Below are 6,656 nucleotides of genomic sequence, written 5' to 3'. Positions count from 1 at the left end.
GATGGCCGTTTTCAGGCTGGCCATGCCCCCCGGCAACCCAAGCTCCCAGCATCTCCTTTTTTTCTTTTTTCTTTTTTTTCTGGGATTTATTTATCTTCTATAATTGAAACTTTGTAGACTTGAGCGGAGCCCAAGACCGGCCAGGGCAGGTGGGAAGCTTGTCTTCCTCCATTGCTGGGGTCAACCCAAGCCTCCTGCTCGCTCCAGCTCCATGGCCATCTTAGTTGGGTTAATTTGCATACTCGCTCCTGATTGGCTTGTGGGCGTGGCTTGTGGGCATGGCTTGAGCATAGCAGAGGGACGGTAAATTTGCATGTTTTTCTTTTATTATATAGGATTCTTATTGTTATTAATATTACTATTCTCAATGTAAAGTAATTATGAAATCCTCAAAGCAAAAGAGGACAAGTACCAATTTTCTCTTACATGAAATATTTTCAGCCTCACTTAGAAATAGATATAACGTAGCTTAGTCACCCATTCATTAATAGTTTACATTTCTTCTCTAAAAGTCCGATATTTCCTTGGCAGGGAAACGCAGAATTCAAGATTAAGATTCCTTAAATTCATTTTAAAGCTAGTATAAAGGACTGGCATGCTTGACTGTGAACACATTTCCTCCTTCTGTTTTTCTCTTGGATGAAGGTATGACACAGATGTGGTTCTACTAGTGTGAGATAGGAGTGCAATCAAAAATTCCAGGGATTTGTTGGTATTTATCCTTCACCAAAATACAATGTTGAAGTACATGCATGCATACACACACAAATTAAGGGAATTTAATAAGCAACTGAAATAGTCTCAGAGGAAACACTATTAAGAAATGAAATTTTAAAATAAAGATAAGAAAAAAGTACAACCTTCTGATAACCCTGACACAACCTATTTAAAAAGTTTAACCCAGCCTGTGTGGTTCAGTGATTGAGCATCAACCTATGAACCAGGAGGTCACAGTTCAATTCTTGGTCAGGGCACATGCCGGGGTTGTGGGCTCGATCCCCAGTGTGGGATGTATAAGAGGTAGCCGTCGATGTTTCTCTTTCATCATTAATGTTTCTATCTCTCTTTCCCTCTCCCTTCCTCTCTGAAATCAATACAAAAAATATTTTTTAAAAGTTTATAGTTATTATTTTATATTCCAAAAAATTTTAAAGAAAGTTCAACTTTTTTTAGATACCCCTGAATAGAAGGTATGTTTTAGCTAAAATAATAAGATCTTTTAGGATAATCTATCAATTTGATGATGTCCATAGTGATGATTATATGTTCACTAAAAGCTCAAGACAGTATATTACTTACTGTTGGTAAAATTATATGCATGATTTTTAAATTTTTTGGTCAATTATTTAAAATACAATTGCCACTTACATCATTGTGCATTACTGACTAGGAATAATTCATAGTGTCATTTTAAAATTCTTGTCTTAAAAGTTAGCAGGTAATAAAGCAATAATGCAGGGTTTATTTGGAGGAAATATATATATAAATCCAATTATTTTAGAAAAAAGATTCCTCTCTGAAATCAGCTTGAAGAAAATATTCAATAATCTGACAACCTTCATTTTTTAAAACAATTCTGCCACCTGCTGGAAAAATCGAAAATGTCTTCATTATTTCCTAAATGTTAAGATTATCACATTCAGCCCTGACCGGTTTGGCTCAGTGGATAGAGCATCGCCCTGCGGGCTGAAAGGTCCCGGGTTCGATTCCGGCCAAGGGCATGTACCTTGGTTGCGGGCACATCCCCAGTCGGGGGTATGCAAGAGGCAGCTGATCAATGTTTCTCTCTCATCGATGTTCCTAACTCTCTATCCCTCTCCCTTCCTCTCTGTGAAAAATCAATAAAATATATTAAAAAAAAAGATTATCACATTCAATCGAGCTGTATCAGGATCTTCCAATTACCCACTGAAACAAGACACACCTTCTTAATAATTTTGACCATTTAATTTGTCTAATTCTTAATAACTATGTCGTTTTTTGTTTTTGTTTTTTTGCTTAACCTCACCCAAGGATATTTTCCCATTGATTTTTAGGGAGAGTGGAAGGGAGAGGGAGAGAAACATCGATGTAAGAGAGGCACATTGATTGGTTGCTTCCCACACACCCCTGGACCAGGGCCAGGGATCGAACCTGCAACTGAGGTATCTAACCAGGGACCCTTCAGTCTGCGGCCAATGCTCTATCCACTGAGCCATACCAGCTAGGGCCTTAATAACTATGTCTTAATTGAATATTAAATTATTAAAGTTTTTAGTATATTTAAATACTAAATACAAATAGGTTGAGGTGACATCATCAAAAACAGCTAAATAAGTACATATAACAGTGGATGATGCAAGTTTTGAATTATCAGATGATATGTTTATCCTAAAAGGAAAAAAAAAACTAAATTGGGTATCTTAACGGAAGTTTGATGCTAGCAATAAAACTAAACTTAGAAGGTCACTGAATAAGCTAAGTCCAAATAGGAACCACACTAGAAAAGTTATGGAAAAGACATGAGAGTCTTTTAGTCTCTGAAGAATAATTTGGCCTATTTATCATAAATAAAAATATACCTTGCCCTGGCCAGGTGGCTCAAGTGGTTGGAGTGTGGTCCTGTACACCAAAAGGTTGTGGGTTCAATTCCTGGTCAGGACACATACCAAGGCTGTGTGTTCCATTCTTATTCCGGACACAGACAGGAGGCAACCGATCGATGTTTCTTTCTCACATTGATGTTTCTCTCTCTCTCCCCTTCCTCTCTCTCTAAAAAAATCAATAAAATCATATCCTCAGGTGAGAATTTAAAATATTTATCTATTTATCTTAATCACCTGTTTTAAGATTTTCTAAAACAACTTTATCATTTCCTTTGGTTTTAAAAATATTTTTGTTTTTATTTTTATAATTCTGGGTCCATAAATATCTCAATTCATTTAACAGCTGTTTTTTGAGTACCTACTCTGTACCCAGGTATGTATACATGACTCTCATTTAAGTATTCAGAACGAAACAATCACCCATGTTTAAGATGAGGATAATAATACCTAGTTATATGGTTGTTGTAGATACATGAAATAATCAGATTTCACACTGAATGTATGCTATCTTTCATTAATATAAGCATTACTAAAAAGATTGGAGGCTATGTTGAGAACAAAATGGAGAAGAAAATATATTTCTAATTTGTTTCAAATTAAATATGCAAACTTCAGTCTAAAATAGCCACTGATTCATGTTTATGTTAGTTAGCTTCCCAAATCTTACTGAGTGTACTAAAGAATCTATCTATATATATAAAAGCCCAGCGACCAAATGGTGGAACGACCAGAACAACTGGTCGACCAGTCGCTATGATGCACACTGACCACCAGGGAGCAGACACTCAATGCAGGAGCTGCCCCCTGGTGGTCAGTGCGCTCCCACAGTGGGAGCACCATGTGGCTGACCGGGATGAGCAGTGTTCCCACAGCAGGCCGATCCCTGCAGGCCACAGCCTCCACAGTGCATGAATCCATGTACCGGGCCTCTAGTACTATATGAGGCGGTATATAGCTAAACTGTGAAACAGATAAAGGTACTAATAGGTCAGAAACTAAGGCCAATAAATCTAAGATACATAGAATGAATATATTTTCCATAAAGCAGTGCTGAATAAATATTTGTCACATGAGAAAAACAATAAATGATACAGGATGAGATGGAAGGCAAACTCAGCAGTGCTGACTGGCCTGTGAATCAGCACAGACATACAGGCTACACTGGAAAGAATCTATATGGGTTTCTCAAAAAGAAGTACTGAGAAAATCCTACGCTTAGAGCAGCAGGACTGAGAGCAAGGGCAAATAAGTGGTAAGAGTCAAGTCAAAGGAATTTGGAAATGCCACCAGTGCCCCCACAGGGAGTTCTAGCTATCACTAATATGAACTGCTTGTAAGATGTCACAAAATAAGGTTAAAAGAAAAACAAAAGACTCTTAACAATAGCATGTGCTAAGTATCCCAGTGAGTTCCATCCCCCTTTCTCAAAGGCTACTACAACTCTGACTTGATACTGACACTTAAGATTCCCATTTGCAGAGGCTGAAAGTGAAGGCATCCTAAATATGGGTACAGTTCTCCCAGAGAAATTCTATCAGAGCCCTGTAGGAAGACACAGGCTGTAGCATTCACTCAGACCTAACTTGATAAAAATAGCCAATTTCAAGTAAAATGGAGGCTGTGCCGCAAAACACATCTAAGGAGGGTAGTCAAGAATAAGAGAACATAATTAACAAAAAACATAAAAATCAAGATTACTAAAGTAACACTAAGTTTACCACTTATTACAACAAATATGAATGGGTTAATGCCATTATTTTTTTAAAAAAACAAGTAGCATCCTGTTCTGGTACCTCAGTTGGTTAGAGCATCATCCCTGATATACCAAGATTGCAGATCCCCAGTCAGGGCATATATAAGAATCAACCAATGAATGCATAAATAAGTGAAACATAAATCTGATGTTTCACTCTCTTCTTTCCTCTCTAAAATCAATCGATACAATTTTTTTTAAAAGAAATAGTTTTTGCCCTAGCTGGTTTGGCTCAGTGGATAGAGCATCAACCTGGGGACTAAGGGTCCCGAGTTCGATTCCGGTCAAGGGCACATGCCTGGGTTGCTGGCTCGATCCCCAGTAGGGGGCGTGCAGGAGGCAGCCAATCCATGATTCTCTCTCATCTTTGATGTTTCTATCTCTCTCTCCTTCTCCCTTCCTCTCTGAAATCAATAAAAATATATTTAAAATACTTTTTAAAAAAATAAAGAAGTAGCTTTTTCCCAACATCCACTAATTAAAAAAGCAGAGGTTTGTGTGTTGGGCAGGGAGGGGGGGATCAACATAAAGAGAGAACCCATAAATTACAAGAGGCTTAAAAACATATCAGCAATCAAAATGTAAAGAAGCTCAATTTATACAAACTGCAAAAATAAGAAAACAAATCAATCAATAAATAAGACCATTATAGGACAACCAAGGAAACATGTTCTCAGGTGAGGATAAAAAATAAAATGTAAAATAAATACATAGCAGGCATCACTGTTACCTTCTATCCACTGCTATCTCTGCCTTTCCAGCCAACCAATTTCATTTTGGGAACTCAGCTTTAGCTCAGTATTAGGAAAAGTAAGAGTAGAATTACTATTTAGCAATAAAAAGGAACTGACACAAGATGAAACTCAACTGCATTGTGCTATGTGAAATAAACTAGATTCAAAAGACTACACCCATATAATTCCATTTAAATGATATTCTAGAAAAGACAAAAACCACAGGGACATAAAACAGACCAATGGTTACCAAGGTCTGGGTGTGGGGTGAGGGAATGAAGCACTAAGGGGTAGGAGGGAATTTGCCGGGTGTGGTGTGGAGTGGAGGGTGGGCGGTGGGTGAAGGAGCTAGAAGCACTAAGGGGTAGGAGGGAATTTGCCGGGTGTGGAGTGGAGGGTGGGCGGTGGGTGAAGGAGCTGTTCTGTATTTTGATTGTGGCAACGATAGTTACATGACTCTAAGCATTTTTCAAGAATCATAAAACTGTACACCAAAAAGTATAAAACTTACTGAATGTAAATTATACTTCAATTACAAGTCAATCTGATGTTTTGTGTATTTTTAAACGTTACTGATAACTTATAGAAAAGAAATATCTTTCTCTCTGCTTAAAATCTGCCATAGAATTCACTACCCAAGCTTCTCCGTAGACTTTTTTTTTTTTAAGAGCTATTCCTTGCGCTGACTCTAGCAGCTCATCAGGGAAACATCTAAAATATTAAACTAAGTTACAGAAAAAGGCTATGCAAAAAATTTTGAGTGGTAAATCACAGAATGCACTTTCTATGTGCTGTATGAGGAAGGAAAAGGCAATTCCCTTTGTCAAGAGTTATGAGAAATGAATGGAACACAATTTGGGGGAAGTCTTACTGCTTCTCAATACAATGGTCCTTATTATCACCTCTAACTTTGAAGTGAAGAGACTGAGACTCGTGGAGGACAAATACTCCATGATCCCTCAACTCTTAGATGCCAAAGCTGAAATTCTAAACCAAGCCTTTTTGACCCCAAAGCCTAAGATCTTTGGCATCGCGATGTGGGAACCCCACAGAAGAGGTTATGACTACCGCTAGGTGATGGGATTTCAGCGCACAGGCACGCCCCTGATTCCTCACATTTCACTAAGTACTTTGCACAGAATGCACTTTTATTCTATACAGAAACCTCACGATTTAGAGCCACGTACTGTAAAGTGAGCTCTACTGTAAAGGGACCTTGGGGTGAAAACTGGCAGGAAAGGTAACGTGGGGCCTTGCGGGGCCCTCTTTTCCACTCGGTCAGTGTGCACTGACATGGGTCTGCTGGGTTTGGGTTCTAAGGAAGGTGACGCATGGACACAGTCCCGAGCTACTGAAAGAAAGGTCAACGCGCAGACAGACGCGAGCAGAGGCGCTTAAGATACTCCCCCTTCCATTACACCGCTCCGGCCGGTCCCAGCGGGGCACCGGAGGAGGAAAGGCCCCTTTTCTGCCGCTCGGAGGACCTTGGCTAAAGACCTCCGTGAACTTGCCCCGTCTACGTCGCCCAAAGGCAAGGACCAACACTGGGGCGTCAGATGCCCGCGTGGCGGCCGCGCGGGGAGA

General features: G+C 39.2%; 1 protein-coding gene across 1 annotated transcript in view; it reads right to left on the bottom strand.

Moving 5' to 3' along the window:
* NDUFAF2 (NADH dehydrogenase (ubiquinone) complex I, assembly factor 2) overlaps nt 1-6,656 on the bottom strand; it is a 106,495-nt gene that overhangs the window by 99,374 nt on the left and 465 nt on the right. The gene's annotated exons all lie outside the window — the stretch shown is intronic.

This window comes from Myotis brandtii, unplaced genomic scaffold, assembly GCF_000412655.1.
Source record: "Myotis brandtii unplaced genomic scaffold, ASM41265v1 scaffold115, whole genome shotgun sequence".
Taxonomy (NCBI): Eukaryota; Metazoa; Chordata; class Mammalia; order Chiroptera; family Vespertilionidae; genus Myotis; species Myotis brandtii.
This window is presented reverse-complemented; position numbering and strand designations above follow the sequence as displayed.